The sequence below is a fragment of the Amblyomma maculatum genome, chromosome 3 (genome assembly GCF_055883805.1).
Source record: "Amblyomma maculatum isolate TAMU_Amacu chromosome 3, ASM5588380v1, whole genome shotgun sequence".
In the NCBI taxonomy this organism is placed as follows: Eukaryota; Metazoa; Arthropoda; class Arachnida; order Ixodida; family Ixodidae; genus Amblyomma; species Amblyomma maculatum.
Window position 1 is genome coordinate 93,386,621 of NC_139346.1, and position 23,909 is coordinate 93,410,529.

At 48.0% G+C, this 23,909-nt stretch overlaps 1 long non-coding RNA gene across 1 annotated transcript; it reads right to left on the minus strand.

Annotated features, from left to right (window-relative positions):
• Positions 1-8,856: 8,856 nt before the first annotated feature.
• LOC146195330 (uncharacterized) lies at positions 8,857-12,276 on the minus strand. The gene is made up of 2 exons (XR_014705996.1): positions 11,793-12,276; positions 8,857-11,697 (listed from the first exon to the last, which is right to left on the minus strand). It is a non-coding gene; the product is annotated as an uncharacterized LOC146195330 (long non-coding RNA).
• Positions 12,277-23,909: the final 11,633 nt, after the last annotated feature.

The following is a 23,909-nucleotide window of genomic DNA, read 5'->3' on the forward strand; positions in this document are numbered from 1 at the left end:
ATATTCAAGTCCTTAGCAAACAGGCCCAGTAATAACAGCTTGCTTTTGATTTCATATTTTGATAAGGTGGAAAATGGTAGGTGGTGTACATTTTGAAATAAGTGCAATAAGCTTGAAAATGAGCTCCATAGTGGGACTCGCCAAGGAATTGTTGCATACGTGGAGTATCGTAGAAGAGTGTCATAATTATTACTTTAGACAAAACGCGTTTGAAGTAAATAAGTTGTTTGTTCCATACTTCTGTGAGGTTTTAAAATGGCTGATACTTGTGCAAGTGCCTTCAGTGGTGGTGTTGTGCTGTTTTGGTTTCGTTTGTAGGGTTTAACGTACCAAAGTGACTCAAGGCTGTGAGAGGCGCCGTAGTGGAAGGCTCCGGAAATTTCTACCGGCTGGAGTTTAACGTGTTTTTTAAGTAATGCCAAGTTATGTGCATGAAAAGACCTGTGTACATAAAAGCTGGAGACGACAGATTTCAGTTCACCGTCGTGAAGCGGCAAATCTGTGTACGCTGCACCTTCCGTATGAAACACGTTAACGCCTTGTCCAGCGCCTCTATTCTTTTTTTTTTTTTTTTTTTTTGAGTGATGCGCTGCAACGGCGTTCACTGGAAACGCGAATTCATACAAAGGAAATTCGCATCCACAAAAGCCTGGCGCCTACCGTTGGTAAAGAACTAGAGCATTCTAGTGCAGGTTTAGGATTCCGTTGAGCAACTCTTTCTCTCGCCCCTCTCCCGTCGTCCTCCTTCACCACTAGATGCTGGTGTGAGATCGGCAAGATAGTTGGCGCCGTATCTCGTAGAAACGGAATATCTGGAGGCAGCAGAGGCATTACGGGGCAGAACTCATTTTGCGAGGATTATCTGTGCATTTGCTTTGAATAACGAGATTTCTTTCTTTCTTTTTTTTTTTTTTTTTTTTTTTGAGAACGGCCAACGCGTCGTTTTTGTAAAGAGATGCCGTATCGTGTATTGGTGTAGCGCTAAATGCGGAATGCGCAGTTTTTCTCTGTTAAACTCTAGCTTACCACCAGGCAGACATCTCCTGTTGCCATTAAAATATATATATATCTCTCTCTAGCTTATTCGCGCTGAAAATTGGCAAGCAGGTGACACACGACCGTCTGCAATTTTCGGAACTGACTAGAAACGAGCAGCTTTCGCACATCTGATGCCAGTGGCACCATCTAGTGCCACTGATAACAAAGCTAACTAGTTGAACTGGGGGAGCAAATCGCACTGACGCCTTCTGGGCTTAGTATAATGCTAAAACAGTCGAGAAATCGTTTTCAAGCTAGCCGCTCAAGTGTGGTTAGCTCACTCCCCCACTGATAATCGCAGCTTAAGACTGCAGCCATGAACGCCTGCTTCTGGCAAAGAGAGCAATGGTTAGCCTTGACCCACTAATCTCCACTAGTCATAGAGTTTCTTACTCTTACCTAGAGGGAAAGCTGTGCTGCCGTCTATGGGAGTTAACATGGAGTTTCCAGACGGCCAGTTCAGCCACCATGGGCGCTCAAAGCATCATGGGCCGGTGAGCCACCGAGTGCAGAACTACAACTTTTGGCCAAAACTAATGCAAAGATAAACGTTGTCCTACCGTAAATAATGTCCTAAGATTGAATATTGTGACTATAAATTGCAAAAAGAGAGAGAAACAGAATGCCAGTGTGAGATTTATCCAATATAAGCGATGGCCCTTTCTCCTATTGGCTTAGTTTTCAGCAGCACAAATACCAATATTTCGCACTTAATAGGCAAACTTTGAAATAAAAATGTATTGAAAATATTTATCGTTGTGCCATCACTTAAGGAAGTTTTTAGTGGCATTTCGGGAAACAGAAACCATTTATTGGCGACGTCTGCTTTTGCGCCTTCGCTACTATGGCATGGCTTTCGCGGTCTATGTACGCAGCTTCAGATGATGATAACGAAAAAAAAAAACATTGCAGTAACGCCACTCCACGTACTCGAGAAAAACCGACTGTCCCGCAACAAGTAGCACACCGGCCCATGATTCTTAGCGCGCCCATGGTGGCTGAAGTGCAGCGCCCTCAGCTTTCCCTCTAGTTAGTGTAAGGAACTCTATGCCACTAGTGGAGATCAGTGCCTTGACCGCCTAGTAAAGAGCAGAGACATTAGTCTGCCAACCAAGATCCGTATAACTCGTTGTGATGTATGGATGCGAGAGTTGGACTATAGTGCCTGTTGGACTGTGAAAAAGGCTGACCGCCGAAGAATTGACGCGTTTGAATTGTGGTGCTGGCGAAGGCTCTTGAGGAGTTCCTTGGACTGCCAGAAGATCAAATCAGTCAATATTGTCGACCATAAACCCTGACTGCTCATTGGAGGGTTAAATTCTGAAGTCAATGCTCAGCTACTTTGGTCATCTGATGAGAAGAGAGAAGTCGCTGGAGAAAGATTTGATGTTGGGAAAGGTTGAGGGTCGCCGGAGAAGGGGTAGGCAGCGAACGCGATGGTTAGATGGCATCCTCGAGGCACTGCAGATGAAGTTATGTGATGTTAGGAAGATAGTGAGAGACCGGAAAGCGTGGCGTGACATGGTCCATATAGGGTCACGAAGAGTCGGACACGACTGAACGACTGAACTGAAGCAGCTTCAAGGTAAAACTATAATAAAACAGTCGTTAAACGTATGTATTGAACAGGTGACCTGCATCGCGGATTTCTGATCAATAAATGTAAGCAAATTATCCAAAATTTGTACTGAAAATTGATACGGTCGTACACCACTTGCGCGTCAAATCTAAGCGCGAATAAGCGAGCCGTTCTACCGCTGAAGTGTGCATTTAGCGTTGCAACACACACGTATTTCCGGACGCTGGATGATCCATGGATGATCCACCAAAACGCCCAGTCATGCGCACACACAACGCATAGATAAGACCTCCTTCACCATGCAAAAACACGCTTCAGTCGCTTTGCCTACCGTGATTGTGCGATGGCTTGCTGCTGCCGGGGAATGCAGAGCACCATGCCGACTAATCGCGTCGCTATGACATGTGTTGAAAGACAAACAAGAGGAAGTTTAGTAAGCTTGCATAGGTTTCTTGCCGACAATGGTCGCCGTAAACAGTGGTGGGCCGCCGCGGTGAAGCGCCAAGGCTGGATACCGACGCCTGCTCATCGAATATGTGGCAAATACTTCGTCACGGCTAAGCTGAAACTTATTCACCTTTACGCCAGAGCGGTCTATCGGATCAAAGGTCGTGAATATCTCGAGTTTGGCCTTTTTACGACGCGTGATGGGATCTTGGTACTGTTTTAGTGCTGGCGCGGGTGCGCAGGTAACATATATGTACCTGCGCGTTTCTTTGTTGGAGCATGCGTAGATGTTTTACCTTTGTAAACTGTTCCTCAAGCCCGTTTTTTTCGCTGTGTATGTAAGCGCAGTGAGCTGCTACGCAAGTGATCTGTGTAGCACTCCTCGATCCGTGATGTACCATATTTCATGGCTAAACTTCGCCGCGTTCACTCCAAATTATTTTAATCTACTTCCTGATGAAGATTGCCACTTCACGTTGACAGCTACTGATTTGGACTGGAGCTGCATTTTGTATTTATGCCGAGCGCTTTTATTTGTATTCACAGCGGCTGATTGTGAATGCGAGTTGTGGGGTTTATCCTACATTGAAACGCGGTCACAGTGGCCGAGACCGAACTGGGCCGCCCTAACTACGGAATCACGGGTTAAGGTAAAAACGGCCCCAGAAAAGAGTTCCTCAGAAGATACAGTCCCGAAAAAAAGATCCCTGAAATATATAGCCCCGGAATAATCGTCCAGAAAGGTCCTATCAGGAAGCGGCCCCTAGGAAAAAATGTCACCGAAGAAATTGGCTGAAAATCTGCCCGGAACTCACTCCGCGAAAAATTGAACATCTTATTGGACGCCTTTTTTTTTTTTTTTTTTTTTTTTTTAGAATAGATGCAACTATTGTTTGGGCAGTATGCCCTCTGGGTGCTTTACAGGTTTACAGGAACTGGAGAAGGCTTGGCGAGAAAGCATTGCAAAAAAAAAAAAAAAAAAAAAAAACCCACCACTATAACATCCAGCGAGTATTATACAGTGCATAGTTCCCAGTTTCCAAACTGGGAAATATCGCTCTTTAATATAGGTCTAATCACCCGGCTAATATTACACATTCGAGAGACGTGTTTGCCCTCGACAGCACAAATTTCGGCGCCATAACGTTTTTTTTTTTTTCTTTGCGAACACACGGCATCAGTGCCATGTTTTGCAAATTTCAAGCGGACGGGTAGAAAAAAGCACTGTAGCATACATTATGACGGCTAGACACAAGGAAACTCAGTCTACGTTTTTAGTAAACAGAACTACAGAACGTAAAAAAAAAATAAAACGGCGGGGTTCAAAATATACATAATGTTCGCTAAAACAATAATCACAATGTAAGATAAAAACAGTGAAAGTTGATTACAATGAGCGTAATTCATCGCTGATAAGCCAAGCACCAGGCAAGGGGAAAGCTCGACTTTGCAGTACGTTTCATTGCATCTGTTTGGGGCCATTTGTTCCTGGGACGTTTTTACCGGAACCCACGGAACCACAGTGGCCGCTGCAGCTCGTAATTGTAATGCAAGCTAACAGCGCGACCACCCGTAATAAAATTGCTATCTTTATCGACGACAGCCGCCCACGAACAAAGCAAATATAACAGATGCGCAGCGTTCTGATCTCAACCAATAACGCAATGATACGCAAACCGTGCGCGGTGTCAAGGCTACCGTTGCCACACTGACCTAAATCATCTTAACCATACAGCCGCTCGACGCTAGCGAGGTGCTTCGTGCTTACCAAGAACGCTCATTTGCCGCTCGGTGTGAAGAATCCTCCGATTATGCTATGATGCTTCGAGCGGACTATTCGTACGCGGTACGAGCGCTATTTATGAGCGAGAAAAATCGCCGTCAGCTTACTCGACTCAAAGTAGCTGTAAGCATCCGAAGCTTTGTAATTCTCGATGCGTTCCATGCATAATTTTCTGGGAGAAAACAGGAAATAGATGCCAACGTCGCTCATTTTCCTCGGCTGGCAGCAACGCTTCTCTTGTGCGCCTTGAACCCAATCCCCATCGGTACGGCGTGCGGGTCCGTACGCTGCACGCCGTGTACGTAGAGTTTTTCAGTGTATCGCTTCTGTTCCCATCGCTGAGGCTCACGAAATACTAGCACATGGTCACTTCGTCTGCCTAGAAGGCGCCTGCAAATCACAATAACACTGCCTTGACAAGCTCGGCCACAGTGCCCCGGCTATACCACTGTACACCGGCCGCGGTCGTGCTTTTTGCCTACCGTAGGATCGCTGACGAGTCAGCGCCACCTCGATCGCCTTGTTTGTTTACAAACATGAAGGAGGTCAAAGGTGAGGCAAGAAAAAGACCCCCCCCCCCCCCCCCCTGCACACACGCACACACACACACAAACACATGATGATGATGACCGGGTGTATGCGCGTGTGCGAAATTTAGGATTCCTGCTTGCTACCAACTGTCGTATTTGTGAGCACTGCAGTATTTAATTTAAAATATGTTGTGGCTTCACACAAGCACTTTCCACGTTCTCCTAGTCTAGTGAGTCGTGACCGAAGTGCGGTAGTTTATGAAACTGGGGTAGAGCACTTTAACTGGGGCATAGAGAAAGGATCTTGGTACTCTCCGAGGCGATGAGCATTCTTGAGGTCATGCTCGATTGTCCCGAGTTACTGCAAACCACCTGCAAACTATATTTTATAAAGTGGATTTGATTAAGCCATAAAAGTATTCTATTTTTGTTATATTTCGGCAGATGGCGACACTAATCCAAAGCTACTAAAAAAGATAGATGATTGTGGTAATGTTGACATTACTCTCCTAGCCTTTGATATAGGCTGTGGCTAAAGGTACGTCGGACGGACCCGATCAATGGTCTTAAAGGTACGTCCGACGGACCCGGTGCGTTTTTCTTCGGGATCCGTCCGACGGATCCGGGAAATATTTTTCAGAGGTACGGCGGACGGACCCGATCGGTAGGGTTCTTCCGACGAACCCAACGCATTTTTCTCCGATATGGGCCTTGGGATCCGTCGGGAAAGCCGGACTCAGATGTGGTTGTAGCAACAACATGGTAGCCATATGTAGCCAAATCGAAGTTGGTATGAGGTGTACGTGCGAGGTGTAAGAAGCAAGACCGACTGAAATACAGACCTGCACAAAAAACAGGGTCCTATGGGACCTCGTGCGCCAACTTTCGTTACCTTTCTCGTCGTTGAGGGCGCTCGGTTGACCTGTTCGTCTGTCATTTTCATCATCATCAAATCACAAATTAATTGTACCCAAATTAAAAAAAAAAGATCTTTGCCCAAGTTATACTTCTAAAATTTTGCCTTTTTGTATTTAAGCGGACAGTGTTTATTTTTATAATGTTTTTCTCTCGCTAGAAGACATACCGCGATTCCACTTTGTGCAACGGCACTGCAGTTACTCGCTGCACATGCGCAGAACAGGTGCTTGTGCATTACAGCGTGGACAGATAAATAAACTATAACGACGAAGAAAAATAACAGACCTAATAGACCCTTCTTATTAACAGGTTTACAGTAGCGCCAGGTTAACCGTAGAGTTCGTTCCCTAGCGGCGAAGGCTATGAACTAGAAGGTGCGCGCTGGAGCACTGCTATCTGTGCAGGTCTGTATTTCAGTCGGTCTTGGTAAGAAGTATGTACTACATACTGCATGCGTGAAATGTGAAATTACAAAGAATAGTACAGTGGCAAGAATAGTGCCTAGAATGGGTGATATACTACGTGATGGCATGATGATAGGTTTACGTGAGTTGGACCGCGGCAGGGTGGCAAGCACGACCAGAGCGCAAGCGCATGTAATCGCGGTGTTGACGGCCAGCCCGCGGCCCGCACGCCCGCTCATTTGGTCCTCGTTATTATGTGGATTAACGTCTACGACGGTCGTTATGTAATTATGTAGTTTTGATTCTTCAAAGTTTCCTCACTTCCATCTGTGATGAGATGCGTCACGTAACGCATCGCTTTCTGCTCGCATTGAGGTTTGGTGCTGCAAGTTCTACGTAGTACAAGCGGCGCTGAAAAAGCTGGGCACCGCCGGCGTGTCTCTAGCCCAAGCATCGCGTCATTCGTGTTTGTTGTACAACTGGAGGTGTGGTTTGTGCTTACCGTGAGATGCTGTGATTACGGATTACGTCCTACTAGAGTGCTATGTGAGACTACGAAGAGTGCTGTGATGAGTGCGCCGATGTCCGGACGGACATCAGTGTGTCCGTTTATGATCGGCGATGTTGCACGTGCATGTCAGTGTTTATTAGGTGCAGTGGTAATTTATTTACACGCGCTGTGCAACAATCAGACGAAAATAAGTCATCGACAATTTGTTAGCCTGTACTACAGAGCTCAAAACTCGGAAAATGGGAATGCACGATGCAGTTTTCGCATGTTGGAGTGCACCGAAAAATAAGTGCCCAGCCCACACCGCCGGGATGCGTATTACTACAGGTGAAATGGTTCAGGTTTCTGTAAAATAGCTGCCTGGCACAGCACCTTTCTAAATGTTCAGGCTTTGTACTATTGTTGAAGGCCACTTTATCATTAATAAAGGAACGAATATGCTTTATGTGTTACTGACTAATGCTTTTTCAACATATTATGTTCATTTTTTTTTTTTTTTTCGTTTTTCCTTAGTTTCCTTTGTTTTTCATGCTAGACAAACACAAATAGTACACTTTTAAACTTGTCAGTCCAAAGCTGAACATGAATATCTGCCATGCATGTGACAGCTTTAATGCTAGAAAGGTTGACATGTATAGCATGTACGTACACGCTGCGACATCTTAGTGGCACGTTAGGCTACTTGCCCCAAGGATGGCAGTCGCACTTTGGTGCAGGTGAAATGCAAATGCTTCTGTTTTCTGCAAGATGTCAATTCAAAGTACAAAGCCCAGGCAGTCAAATTAGTCTGGAGCTCTCCACTACGGTATTCTTCATAGCTACATATGTCACTTTAGGATGTGAAACCCTACATGCCACAGGTAGGCTGCATTGTTTTTTAGATTTTGTAACCTCTCATCTATGTTTTGCAACATTTGGCTAATTTTAGTTCCCAAACAGTTGCTAAAGATGAAACCGAAGCAGTTCTTGGCATGGTTTGCTGCTTAGATTAATTTGCTAATTGCAGTTCTTTGAAACTTGCATCAATGCTGGACAGTTCAAATAGCAAGCAGTTGAATTACAGAATTGACGTGGATCATGCATTTCAGTTCTGACAAGTGGAAAGTAACGGTCCCCTCCTTGCATGCATAGGTGCCTTTAGACAAATACATACTCGGGTGTGTGATTGTGACGCATATCAAGGGTCAACAGAAGGCCATGTGGAGCCAGTGTGATATTCTTCATGAAGGCTAAAGTAAAATTGTACAACAGCTGCTGTACCATGCAGAAAAAAAATTGATCATTTAGTGTATGATTAACTGACCATGAATAGCATCTTACTCAGAGTATGATGTGATATATATCTGGTTTAGCATCCCAAAATAACTACGGCTATGAGGAACACAATAGTTGAGGGCTCCGGTATAATTTTGACCATCTGGGGTTCTTTTACATGCACTGACACCGCACGGTGCATGACGGCCTATTGTTTCGCCTCTATTAAAATGTCCCTGCTGTGGCTGGAACCAAATCTGCATCTTTGGGTTCAGCAGCCAAGCACTCTAACTACTGAGCCAGCACAACGGGGCCAAGTATCAAAATGCATGCCATTACATTTCTTTCTAGCCTGTGGTTTTCTTCACAGAACTAATGTATACAAGGAAAAGTAAACAGCAAGAAAACATTAGTTTTATTGCACATTATATTCACATTTCAGCAAACATTCTCTAGGAAAAAATTTCTCATAATGTTTTCATGGAAACCATGAACAAAACAAAACAATGCACTTACTCCACTCGAATTATTAATGGGCAAGGTTGCATCTATGCTACTACACTGCGCTTATCACAAAACCACAAGCCCCATCTGCTTTGACCAATCACTTGATGGAACTAACGGAGACAGATGTCGCACACCACAGACTGGTCGTCTCGCAACATATCTCTGCATATGTTGCATTTCAATTTCATGCCTTTCCACTTAGTTTCAACTGTTGCCAGCATTACTAGTCACCCATCTTTTCTGAAATTCCTTTTTACGCTGTTGGGATCAGCATCCTTGTTAACGACGGTCTCTGGCATTTTAGATGCTATCATTTTCACATCTTCCTCATCTGGAAGAACGAAGGAAATGACAAGCTTTGAGCAGACAAAAAATTAGGGAGACTCCTAATCTCCACCTGTAAGGGTATGGTGTGCCAGCGTTAATGGTTCTTGTCTGCAGATCCCACTGTGGATTCTCGTTAATTTACATGCCCTTTGTTACAAACATTACTACTAATTCCTTAATTCATGTCTCTGTTATCTCAGATATACTCATTAGCATACGGTCGTAGGCTGCCCTGTTAGGTGATAGACAACCTGGCATAGACCTCTGTAAGCCTCAACCTTTCTTAATTGGAGCTGAAACGTTGAAGCTGAAATATTTCAAATATAACTTTGTAAGCTTGGCTTAACAGCTCCTGCCATGTCGTGTGGCCTCGTGACATTTGGCTCGTGGCACTTTTGGCTTGTGCACAGGGGTCATCTGTTAAACACTGGTTAACATGCATGAAAAATACATTTTCACACAAACTGGTGGCAAATGGTCAAGTGGTGCACTGAAGATTCTGAAATGTATACCTATATTCATGCAAGGATCGCATCATCACATAACATGATCAAGAGTTCTATCAGTACCTGTAGTTACATAGCATTTCAATGCCCATTAAAGGACCACCTCAGACAATGGTTGTTGTTATCTCAAGACCTGTTCTAACAGCGTACTGACGCCATTCCACTGAGCGATGGACATGTATATGCATACCCTAGATAGCTCATGATTGTGGATCTCATTTATTTCTATGACTTCCAAGGAGTTCCTGTCGTCAGAAACTTTATGAAATCGGGACAGTAGTCTTGAAAGGTGATGAAAAGAAATAACCAGGTTACCTTGACGCAATGCTAAATTACAGAGGGTGAATATGCTGCATGAAGATACCAAGAAGCTTGTACAAAGAAAAGTGAGAGTGAAATGGCAGGATTTTTGAAACATTGAAATAAACTACAAACTACACTTGTCAAACCTGTCATTAAGGGATGGAAATCATGCAGTAATCAAAAACGCAACATGGAAGCCATTTTAGGTCATCTTCACAAAACACATACCCACACCTCACACACAGCTTCATACTTATGAAAGAGGACAAACCAATATGCAAGGAGTGTGGAGATGAACTAACAATAAACCATATCTTACACATGCGCCAGAGTCGAGAAAAGAGGAAACATTTTGTACAATTTCCAACAGATCCATTTCCATCCCAGCATGATCCTAGGAGAGACGTGCAAATTTCCTGCATTTTTGGTTTCCTAAAATGTTCCTAAACAAGCTACATCCTAAAGAACATTTTAGTCATTACACACAAAATAAGTACATTAAACCTTGTTCTGGGTGCATGGCAGCATTAGTCGCTTAGGCACCATAAAAATCAACACAATGCTGTAAGGTATACTTTGGTTAGCTATGTTATATGAGACAAGCTTTCGGCCTGGTGTGGTCCTTATTCACGTGAAAGCGCTGTCATGAGGGTCTATGTCCCAGCGATCGTAAAGTGACCTATTCCAATAATTTTACAAACTGAAGGTGATTGTACAGATTTCTAAAGACTGGAGTGCTCTGTTTTATCAACGTCCGCCTGCTTTGACAGCCTGGAGTGAAACTGTTGAAGAGAATACATTTTTGAACATTTAACGCGTTTCTGAAGGCGTTGCTTTCAATTACGGGGCCAACAAAATGCAGGTGAATGTCAAACGCCGCCTAGATAGGCTTTCTAGCAAGACAGCGGTGTAGCGTGGAAAATCGCTCCGCCGATCCATCGCTGGCGCCGCTGACTTGAAAGGCGAACTGTTCAAACTTATATAGCTACTGACCACACCTGAAACACTGAATTGCGCATGATCAAGGCAGAATTTCTCTAACACTGAGCACTGGTAGCTATCGATTTCGCGCCCAATATTGTGAAAATCTGTCCTCTCTTCGATCATTGATACGTCCACGGTTGAACATTTATGCGCCTCGGGGTAGGCCAGCCGTGGGAACATGGATGCGTGGTTGTAGCAACGATCGCTTGCATGGCACACTGCAAAATTCCAAGAGTCAGCTTCTTCAACGAAATGTGCAGCGCACATTTTCTACCGCGTACCTAAGCCCGGCGATGCATGCATATCGATCCCGATCGTTTCAAAGCTGCGCGGCCGTTCAGTCGGGTCACGCTAACCTCGAGCATGCGGGGGTTTAAACTACATGTACGCAAACTTCAACGACAAGAAAAAGATGCAGCCTAAGCACTTTAGTCTAGTAATCCTCTATATACCAAAGAACATTGCTGTTCACAGGGAATTCGGATCATTCACGCTTCCGGCTTTCCGGTTGTGCACTCTTGCGGTGCGGTGCGGTGCAGTAGGTCTTCGCCTCGACGAGTCGATGTGCAGGCCTCTAGTAGATTCGGCATGTCTTCTGCCACGGCTCTGAGGTAGAATTTAAACGAAGAATTTAGCTAAAAACATCCTGTTTCCTCGGTCTGCATGTGAGGAACGAGCATAATGCCATTTCACATACATACTTTGGACTGCCGAATGTTCAGCTGCACGACGAGGTGTGTGTGTGTTGTGCCGGCGCTAGATCTTCAGAGGTCGATGCAGGACCTAAGACAGCGTAAATGCTAGGAATAGCTCGCTCGCATTACGGGCAGATCGAGGTGATAGTTTAGTGCGAAGCGAAAGCTGCTCGTGAATGTGCGTATCTCGATGCCAGCTGGTGGAGCTGGTGCAGTACGTAGCATATCGCCTGCAGCTATGTGCTTGACAGCGATGTTTGCCGTACACAACCCTAAGTGAAGACCGTGATCTATGTTAGAACGGATGCACTCTTCGTAGCACCTCATCGAGGGTCGCGGCTAGCTGATATCATAGAGGATGAGATCCATTCACGCGTAGCAAGCGGAATGGGGCTGCGTTCGACGTGCATATAGCCATGAGCCTGTATATCGACGTCCGCCGTATCTTTACGAGAATCGAATGGATCCGTCGGACGTACCTTTAGACACTTCGTTTGATATATATATCGGAATTATGAAAAAAAAAAAAGCGATACTGACGGCTTTATGAAAATAGTTTTTCTTCAGTGAAGCATATATGCGCTGTTTTACTGCAACATAGTGCTCTGAAACTTTACTGGAACCGTTCTAAAAAATTCTCCCGCCTCAACCGGAGGTTCGTTTGCGGTGAAACCGTGCACAGAGCTTGCGCGTTGCTGATCTGTTTCTTTTGTTGCGTAGTAAGATTGTCAGTGGTGCTTACCTGGTTTTGCCGCTCATGATGAGAAACCAGAGCCGTCTGCGACGAGACAGGGAATAAAGAACGGCAACACCTTATCCGACAAAAGGCAGCTGTGGCGTCATCTGGCTTCGCTGGAGGAAAGGGCCAGGAAGAGATCACCGCCAACGCCACATCATTGATACATAAGACCAGCACATCGGTCTCCGCATTTTTACCGACGCCGCCCTATGTCATAACAATGACACCGGCATCACGTTTACAACTACCGCAATTACTACCGGGAGGGTTCACAGCTGCACGCTACTAGCCACATGCCAGTGGTCGCAGGTACTGCATGGTCCGCAACTGAACTCGAGTTAACGGCCATCGATGAGGTCCTTCAACACTGCACCATAGGAACATATCGTTTCATCCACATCTACACCGACAGTCAAGAGGCTATAAAACCCTGCAAGCCCGTTCTTACAAGACCTCAGTACAACACCGCATCAAACAGCGCTGCCGCTACCTGCGAGAGACCTCACAAGTCTCGGTACGAATTCATTGGACATCTGGACATCACGCACAAGGAACTGGGAACAGAACGGCCCTCAGGGCCGCATGGTGCGCAGCTTGAGGAAGACCGCCGGCATAGCCTTGATTTGGGGCCGTCCAACTCGGACCACCCTTACTGTTCTCCCGTCTCCTTCATCATACCGAACTCTGTCATCACGTGGCTTAAACATGAGCGGAGGGGTTTATTGCAGGACCTTGTCCCCGATATTACTCCTCCGATCCCTTCCAGCCTCTCTCGTCCTGCCTAAGTTCTAACTCACAAGGCGCGAGCCGGTGCAGCGTACACACCGGACATCCTGAGGCAATGGCACCGAACCAAGATCAGCTGCCCCAAATGCTCTGCTGACTCCGTTGACCTGCAGCACTTGATCTGGACCTGTCCTGGCGCGGCTGGCCTCCGCGCACGCTACACATCTGCTCACCACATTCAGAGTTACGAAGACTGGACAGCCCCCAATACCAATGCCAAGCGCAAGCTTAGTGCCCTGCTAGACTTCATGTCGGAGTCTGGCGCCCTCAACCTCACCTAACTCACCCCCTTCCCCTCTAGGCCTCAGGTCATCCTCATGAATAAAGATATTTGAATGAATGAATGAATGAATGAATGAATGAAAGGCAAGCTCGTGGCATGTTTTCATAATGATGCTAGCTGGCGCCACCATTGCCATTGGCGGAAAATCGGCGTTAACGTCTTTCGCTTAATCAATGTCGTTACAAACAGTTCTCGTTTCGCATCATGCGCGGTCAAACTGTTGTAAAACTCACTACGCAACAAAAGGGTGAACGACGCGCAGGCTTTCTGCGTGGTTTAGCCGTAAACTAGCCTCCAAATGAGGCGGATAATTTTTCAAAACGGTTTCGATAAATTAATTTGCAGAATATATGCAGTATACCAAAATGCGCAGCTCGTCTTTCAAATCAATAAGTACTTCAATGCGATCGAGCTTAGCAAAACAAAAAGTTGAAAATGATGTAACAGTAAAAAAGTAATAAAAATTTAAAAATTCAGAATATTTAATAATAATAATAATAATTTGTTCACAGGAAGGGAAAGGCGCAGTATCTGTCACACTTGTCTCTGATTGATTGATTGATTGAATGTCCTTTATTGAATGGGAAGGCTCATGGCCATGGATGGGGATAAAGGGGAGTAGACATAATCTTCATTGTTTATTTAGGTCGTCACTCGAATCACATTGCTCTAACCAGGCCACTAAGCGAGCCATACTTGGCAAATATCATCTGTGTGTTTGCATCAGTTTCTAGAAGGGAACGGTAGTTCAGGCGGTAGGGTTCGATCTCGGGGCGTCCAGTAGAAAAAGCAGGGCATTCCCAAAGTAAATGAGATATGCCGCCGCAGGTTAGAGTCGTACAGTGGGGGCACGTAATCATTTTCTCTTTATACTGACGCCAGCGGGCCATAATACGTGGCGTGTAAGCCGCATGGGCGATGAGCTTATTCAAAAAGACTTCTTGACTTCGGGTGAGGTGGGTTCTTCTCGTAAAAGGTGGGTCTGGTGTGGCCACCTGCATGCGATGCTGACTGAGGCTACGAAGACTGGTCCGAGTATAGTGCATAAGGGCAAGAGAAGGGGTGAGTTGCCCGCCCAAGGTCGAATAAGGATGAAGCAAGGGGGGTGGGGAAGTAAATGTGGACATCCCACCTGCCAAGGCAGCCGCGGCGTGTGCCGCCGCATTGCCCCCTGATTCGTCCGAGTGACCTGGGGTCCAGTGAATAGCGACAGTTCTGGTCGCGAGTTGGTGGCGTTTAAGGAGGCGCTGTATAGCCGTAGCTGTTGCATCTTGTGAACCCGGAGTAGCGATTTCCTTGTAAGCTTCAAAGGAATCAGTAAGAATACGTAGTGACCCAGTTCCGGTGCAAGGCACTCCTGACAAGGCTCCCCAAATCGCGAGGAGTTCAGCGTGAAGAGGGGTACCCTGAGGTAGATGGCAGGCATAAGCGCCTGAAAGGGAAGGGTTGTCATCGCATACCCAGGCCATAGATGCGAATTCGCTTGTAATGGATGCGTCGGTGTATATGTCAGTCGTATCGGGGATTCGCTCTTGTCGGTGATGGGCAGCTAGGAGCTCCCGGGGAATGACAAAATCGCGGTTTATAGGTCGGCGATGGACGCGTGTGACTACTGGCATCTCCCAAGGGGGAAGTGATGCATATAGGGCTGGTGTTTTGTCGTTACGCTGTTCATCCCAGGCCAGCAGGCGACGCCCCTGGACAGTGTTCTCTAGACGTATTCGATGACGCGTCTGTGACTCGGTAACGATGGTAGTGAGCGGTGGAAGAGCGGCCAAACGCTCAAGTTCGGCTATAGGAGTGTGCTTAGGTAGATCGGTAATAGTGCGCAGTGTAGCGCGATGAAGGCTTTCGACCTTAGCGAAGTCAGTCTTCGACAGTTGGAGGACCGGTGTACCATAGAGGATTTTTCCGACCGCCGCTGCTCTGGCCATCGCACGGCAGGCATGCTGCCGCGCACCGCCGTGCCGGTTGGACAGGCGACGAATAGTATGTAGCAGTGCTGGCCAAAGGCGTTGTAACTGACGAACCCATTTCTGGGGGCTGTTGCAGCTTGATATGGGCAGGCCAAGAATGCGGATTTGCCCATTTGAGGAGGTGATGGTGTTGCCTCCGATGTGAAGATGGATCTGCATACTGGGGTTGGTTTTATGTTTTCCGTCGATACTAATCAATTCTGCTTTATGTGGTGCGAGTTCGAGGCCAATTTTGGTTAGTGTATCTTCAAGACAAAGAAGGGCCGCCTGAAGTTCAGTCTCCATAGAATATTTGTCTACGTAATCCGCTGATTCAGTCCAGACGGTAATATCATCGGCATATATAGCGAATCTTGCGCTTGTGCTGATTTCCAGATTCTCGGCGACGCGTGTCATGGCCAAGTTGAACAATATGGGTCCGAGAATGGAGCCCTGAGGTACACCCCTATCCAAGTAATAGGTTTTGGGCACCCATCCCGGAGCTTTGCCATGTAGCTGAATGGGTCTAGATGTCAAAAAATTGCGGATCCAGATTTGGGCACGATTACTAGGAAAGCGTTTGGCGAGTTCCTCCAGGATAACCTCATGGCGAACATTGTCAAAAGCTTTGTGTATATCGACAGCCAGGAGATAGTCAGGTAGCGTTTTACGATGAGCTCTATTCAGAACTCTTCGCAAAAGCCAAAGGCAGTCATGCGTTCCAAGGTTAGGGCGGAAGCCGGCTTGAGCTGGATGAAATCCAGGACTGACGTATTCAATGTAGTGACTAATCCGGGTATGCAGCAGGCGCTCGATGAGTTTACAGAGATGTGAAGTCAGTGCAATTGGACGCAAATTACTAGGAAGTCGAGGGTTTTTGCCAGGTTTAGGGATAGGAAGAATAAGAGAAAGCTTGAGGTTATCCGGTACCGTTCCGGTCTCCCAGTAAGAATTAATGATGTCGAGAAGGGCATCCTGGGCTGCCGAGTCGAGATTGCTAAGCTCCTGCCAACTAACTCGGTCGTGCCCGGGTGTGGCGCGAGCTCGGCCTCTTCCGAGGGCTGCTTGCAGTTCTCCCTTTGAGAATGGGCGATCCAGGTCTGGATCAGGGTTTCCGACTGGGAAAATGGAAACTGCTGGTGGAGGCATTAGGCTGGCGTGTGGGAAAAAGGTGCGTATAACTTCATCTTCAACATCAGCCGGGTTGCCATTGAGAAGGAGATCAGCGAGAGGTGGTGACCCGCGTGCCTTGCCATTTAGGCCACGAAAGATGCGCCAAAGTTGTGATAGGCCCGGTACTTGTCCAAGACGGTCGCATGTAGAGTGCCAAGTCTCACTTTGCAGGTGAAGCTGGTATGCCCGGATAAGCTTGAATTGTCGTCGAAGAAGCACGAGATCTTTGTGACGTTTTCCGCGTGTCCGAAAACGTTGCGTGAGGTGATCTGCGCGACGCCAAAGGTTAGCCAGGTGAGCATCCATGCCAACTGTGGAATCGTCACAGGGGATATATTCGAGAGCTTGAGTGCGGGCATCTCGGAGTACAGACAGAAAGGAGTCAATATCCGAGAAGGGGGTCGTAGTATTAGCACGAAACTTGTCCCAGTTGAAAAACGAACGTGTTGTCCGAACGCGAAGACATTTACGATTGAGAGTGAGCAAGATGGGCAAGTGATCACTACCCCAAGAATTAGAAAGGACTTCCCAGCGCCGAATAAGACGCGGTGATGAGAATGTAAGGTCCAGTGTAGTGTCTGCTTGAGAGGGATGGAGACCGATACGGGTCGGCACGTTAGGTTCGTTGCACAGGGTAGGAAAGTGCAAACCTCAACCGTGCCGTAAGAGAAGGGAGGAAGATGGGAGTGAAAGGGGAAAGAAAAAAAAAGGAGACCGTAGTGGAGCACTTCAGATTAATTTCAACCACCTGGGGCGGTATTACAGAACTGCGTTCAGTTAGATGCCCCGCCGGGGTGGTGCAGTGGCAAGAAGCCCGACTACTCTGTCGGAGTACCCGGGTTCGAACCCTACCTCGGCTGCTACGTTTCTATGGAGGCGAAACGAAGAGGCGTCCGTGTGTTGTGCGATGTCAGCGCACGTTAAAGATCCCCGGGTGGTCGAAATTACTCCGTAGCCCTCCACTACGGCTCCTCTTTCTCTCTTTCCACTTTCACTTCAACCTTCCTCTCTTCCCTTACGGCGTGGTTGAGGTGTCCACAGAAAACAATTGAGACAGTTACCGCGCCTTTCCCTTCCAATAAATCAATCAATCGTTCAGTTAGCGTTCAGTTTGAGAACGCTGGGTCATTGGTTGGAAGCACTTCCGAGGAACCGAACGCTTTTACGTCACGGCAGGTTCTAAGAGGCTTTGAGCGGGAGTGCCTCCAACCAATCACAAAGCGTTCCTAACAACGCGAACTGAATGCAGTTCTGTAATACCGTCCCTGGGGATCTTTACCGTGCATTGACATCGCACAGCACACGGACGCCCCTTCGTTTCGCCTCCATCGAAACGCAGTCGCCGGTGGTTGTGTTGTTGTGGCTGTAGGAAGAAGGAAAAGAAAATGCACGGGCCTGCTACTGGCTCTGTAGCTGAGCCACCTCCGCTGCCTCGTGCAGACAGAAGAGAAAATAGAGAAGGAAGAGGGAAAGAAAGACGCGCGCCGCAACAGCCGTCGTCCACTACCGAAGCGGTGGCGGGTGCAATGACGGCCTACAACAGATAAAAATTCGGTTGCAGGCTAGTTCCCGCCGCAAGCGGCGGTGACCTACCTGCCCCAGCCCCATCGAACCCGGGAATTCCAAAGCGTGCTTATATATTATCTCTTCTACTAGTTGCGAGACTTTAGGTGCATATAAAATTTGGGACGCCTATATCTGTAGGTTTCCTTCTAGTGTTCGAAACCTCCGACCTCTATGGGATGGCTGGATGCCGAACTCCCGCTCTTTCCGAGGCGTATAGGCGATTGAGTCCACCGCAAGTTTAATAATTATTGACTCACAGAAAAGGAGGCACAGTACGATTTGGTTAGGTTTGTAGGGTTTAACGTCCCAAAGCGACTCAGGCTATGAGAGACGCCGCATAGTGGAGGACTCCAGAAATTTCGACCACCTGGGGTTCTTTAACGTGCACTGACATCGCACAGCACACGGGCGTCTTGCTTTTCGCCTCCACCGTAAAGCGGCCGCGAAGGCCGGGATTCGATTCCACGTCCTTGGGAACAGTAGTCGAGCTCCGTAACCACTGCGCCACCCCGGCGGGGTAAGGAGGAGGCACAGTACGTGTCGGTCACATTCGTTCTGTGGACACCTGAATCGCGCCGTAAGGGATGGGAGGAGGGCGGGAGTGCAAACGTAAATAGCGGAGAGAGAGAGGGTGGTGGCTGCTCCTGACCCTTACGGGGCCGGAACTGGTAGGTCACCGCCGCTTGCGGCGGGGGCTAGCCTGCCACCAGTGTTGTATCTGCTGTGCGCCGTCATTGCACCCGCCACCGCTTCGGTGGTGGACGACGGCTGTTGCGACGCGCGTCTTTATCTCCCTCTTCATCTTTCTCCTCTATTTTCTCTTCTGTTGTTGTTGTGGCTGTAGGAAAAAAGGAACAGATGGATAGATAGATTTATTTATTGAAAGGAAAAGGCAGAGAGGTTGGCCGGAATAATTCAAATCTGGCCTGCTACTCTGCACTGGGGAAGGGGAAGGAGAGAAGAAAGAAGGTCATGATGGGTGACGATGTGGGAGAATGCATATGAAATACATATAGACACAGTCGCTTGTTTTACAAGCGCGAATCAAGTCCGCTGGCGCACAAAAAACGGCAAAGAGCTCGCACTGCCTGGGCACCCTTCCCCTTGTCCTGCCAAGCGCCCAGCAGCAGTTCCTCCGACAGAGGCCTCTTGTCTAAACGCTTCAAGGAAGCCTCTAGCATACTTCTTTCGTGCGCATACGCTGGGCACACCAATAATATATGGTCCACAGTCTCTGGGATGCCACAAGTTGAACATTCCGGCGAGTCCATCTGTCCAATTAAATGTAAGTACTTGTGCGTGAAAGCCACGTTTAAACGAAGTCTATGTAGTAAGCATGCCTGATGACGCGGAATATCACGCGGAACATAAAATTTTAATGTTTGATCGAGCCTTCTTAAACGAATGTGTCGGGTGTCTGGCTGGGCCCAGTAAGCTGCTGTAGCATTATTCATACAACTCGTAAGAAGGCACGTCGTGTCACCTCTTGAAAAAGGCACAGCTGTTTGGAGGCCATTGATGAGTGCGCTTTTCGCTTCAACATCGGCCTGTTCATTCCCATGGAGCCCGCAGTGGGCAGGGATCCATTGAAACCTTATCCTGTGGCCTTGCAGCTGGGCAGATGTGAGGAGCTCCATAATGTTTAGTGCCAGGGACTGATAGGCAGTGTGGCGCAAGCAGTTTTCCAAAATTTGTGATGCCGTTTTTGAGTCCGTGAATATACACCATTTTTGGGGTGGTTCCCCACATATGTAGCGAATAGCTTCCCGAATGGCTACACGTTCAGCAGCGGTTGATGTAGAGGTATGTCCCAAAAGGAAATGCAGAGTCGTTTTCTGAGTTGGTATGACCACAGCTGCAGCGGATGCCTGTGCTGACACAGATCCATCGGTGTATACGTGAATATAATGAGGATATTCTGACCAGATGTGCGCCAGAGTAAGTTGTTTGAGTCCACTAATTGGTACCACTGATTTCTTTAGTATTCCGGGAACACGAAGGTGCACCAAAGGTATATCCATCGTCCAAGGTGGTTGGGCGGGACGATGATGGGAGGGCATATCCTGTCGGTACTTGCGACTGATGGCAGCGGAGTGCACTTGTAAAACTGCAGTCCGGCCTTTCATCCAGAATATTGCTGAGTGGGTGAAAACTGTCTCTTGTAAGTGCTCGTAAATATAAAGTGGTTCGTGTGACAAGTATATGGATATTGGGCGAGCATGTGCCTCTTCAATTCTACCTTTGTTAGAGGTGCGTCTAGGCAGTCCAAGGCATATTTTCAGTGCCTGCGATTGTACGCTCTCTAAAGTCCGCAAGCATGAAATGCTCATACTAGAGAGTACAGGAAGACTGTACCGGATGTAGCCAACAAACAGAGCCTCGTAAAGCCGTATTAAGGAGCGCTCAGTTTGACCCCATTTGATGCCAGCTATGTAACGAAGTACATGGCAAAAATTAATTAGCCTTTTCTTCACCATAGTAACATGTTTCGACCAAGATAGTCGGTGGTCAATAATTACTCCCAAGAATCTGTGCCTGGAGGCGTATGGTATTACGACTCCATGAAGGGTAATCGGAACGCAATCACTGCACACTTTTCTGCCGCTAAGTATAAACCTTGACGCCGTAAGTACATTGATGTCGATGACAGCTCGTTGCAATCTCGCACCTAGTTGTGGGCGCGTCGAACCAGAGGCCCAGACGCAGATGTCGTCAGCATATGCACTTATGTGGATGTTAGCTGGCAGTTCACTCACCAGGCCAATTAGCGCAACGTTAAATAAAATTGGGCTGAGGACTCCTCCCTGTGGAACTCCATGACCGACCTGAAAGCGGGTAGTATCTCCTTCAGGCGTAGTCATGTAAACAGAGCGGCCACTGAGGTAGCTTACAATCCACGAGTACAGCCGGCCACCAACTCCCACGCCGTCAAGTGCATCAAGAATAGCATCATGTAGGATGTTGTCGTAAGCACCCTTTATATCTAAAAAGACAGCAGCTACTAGTCGACGGTGACGCTTTTCGTGTTCTACTGTCGCCACAAGGTCGATGACGCTATCAATGGAAGAGCGTCCGCGGCGAAAGCCAGTCATCATATTCGGATAAAGATCATTACTCTCTGAGGCGTTTCAAATAGAAAATAGAGAAGAAAGAAAAAGAAGAAGGAAAGAAAAACGCGCGCCGCAACAACAGCCGTCCTCCACCACCGAAGCAGGGGCGGGTGCGATGACGGCCTACAACAGATAAGAATCGGTGGCTGGCTAGCCCCCGCCGCAAGCGGCGTTGACCTACCGTCCTAGCTCCGTAGGGCCAGGAACAGCCACCCTTCAGCACCTCCCTCTTTTGGCCCCACTCCAGGCAGCGGAAGTGGCTTAGCACAGAGTCAATAGCAGGCCTGTGCATTTTCTTTTCCTTTTCCCTACAGTCGCAATAACAACAAGAGTGACGAGGTGCCCCAGTGGATAGGGCTGCGTATAGTAATTCGACCACCTGGGGATCTTACGTGCACTTGCATCGAGGGGGTGTGGTTTCTGCTCCTTGCCCTATACCGTGCTGGGAATGGTAAGCTGTCAGGAAATCGGCTCGCATTTTTATTATGTCAGCTAGGTCAGCGCGGCGCGAAGTAAGCCCGCTCGGCGTCGCATAGAAGTCTAGCATACTGCAGAAACGTCTCCTTTTCCTCGTGAGGAGAGCCTCGCACGCATTGGCGTCATCGATCCTCATCACTCGGCGGCGGCGGTGATCGACTCCCCCGGCCGGAAGGCACCTCTCCAGAAAGTTCGACAGCGCCTAACCAATGACGACACGCGGCTAGGCATGAGGAAGAGGGGGGCGCTTAAAAGAGCGAAGTTACGTGTATTTGCCCGCTGGCCCTGGCGCGTTGTAGCAGACAGGCACGGCGCGCTCTACTGAGGTCGCGTCGCTTGCGACAGCCAGCCAATGTTAGAACCAGTACTGCTGAGAGTTAGCAAGTGCTACTGCTCGGCTCGCGGGGTATGGTGCACGCTCTAGAATGCCCGGGGTCCGTTGCTCGGCAAGCCCACTGGTCTGCGAGGAAGTGGCGTTCGTCTACATGGCGACCACATCGTGAATTTCCAGACGACGGTCTGTGACAGCGTCCGGTGAACAATTTGCTGTTTGTTTGTTTGAATCTCTCGTGCGTTGTTAATTAAATTAAATTGGTTCACAGGAAGGGAAAGGCGCAGTAACTGTCACACTTGCTCTGTGGACACCCGAACCGCGCCGCAAGGGAAGGGAGGAAGGTGGGAATGAAAGTGGAAAGAGAGAAAGAGGAGCCGTAGTGGAGGGCTACGGAGTAATTTCGACCACCTGGGGATCTTTAACGTGCGCTGACATCGCACAGCACACGGACGCCTCTTCGTTTCGCCTCCATCGAAACGCAGAGGCGTCCGTGTGCTGTGCGATGTCAGCGCACGTTTGCATCGGTAGTTGGCTTACTTTGCAGCCGTTGAGCCGGCATTCAGGGCGCAACACGAGCGCCATCACGGGTATGTATATGGTGAAGCGCCAAATAAACCGCGCTTTTCACCCTCCACGCTCGTTGTGTGTGGCTGTCCTGACGATGCATGGTGTCAGAAGTGACAAAGATGCCACTGACATGGAGGGACTGGAAGCCCCGGAGCTGCTCCAGTTCTCCGGAAACGTTGCCGAGAACTGGAGGTATTTCAAGCAACGCCTGGAAATCTTCATGACGGTGACAGAATCGACAGTGGCCAGAAGCGACGCACAGAAGACGACGTAGCTAGTGAACAAGCCGTTGACGCATACAATGCGTTCGGACTGGAAGGCCGCCTTCGAAACCGGGCTGAGGAGTTCCATGTACGCAGAGAGGGTAGCCCAAGGACATATACAACCTACAGTGCGCTCAAGTCTCGCGGCAGAGGACCCGATTCCGCTTGACCCCGACTACACCATAATATTACAGCACTACAGAGGCTTGCGGAAAGTATATCCGGAGCCAAATAAAAAGCTCAGCAACGAGGAGGCCATAGATTTGAGGCGGCAACAGACGGGCACCTTCATTAATTTACACATTACACGTGATGCATCCCACTATATTCAGAGACGAATGTTATGGTGCGAGAGGACCCCTACCCTGCACCACATAACGTGGGAATGCACATCAAATCAAATGAAGGCAGTGGGAGGCTTTGCTGGCCAGCTCTGACCCAGAGGCTCAGCTCTACCCGGTCACAAGAGCTCGCAAGCTGGCGAAAGCCAGTGGTGCCCTGAACTGGGAGCGCCAACCGCTCGTCAGCCTCGGCTAAGAGCCGAAGATTAAAAATCCCCAAGCGTTTAATAAAGTTCACTCACTCACTCACTCACTCACTCACTCACTCACTCACTCACTCACTCACTCACTCACTCACTCACTCACTCACTCACTCACTCACTCACTCACTCACTCACTCACTCACTCACTCACTCACTCACTCACTCACTCACTCCATGACTACTGTTCGCCAAAGAAAAAGTTTGTCGACGATTACGTTACTTCCTAATGATGCGAAGTTTGAGCGCAGCTCATCAGCTGTTTCACCTTTTCGATAAATTAGGGCAAAGATTTCGAGCAAGACATGTATGGTGCGGCGAACGGTGGT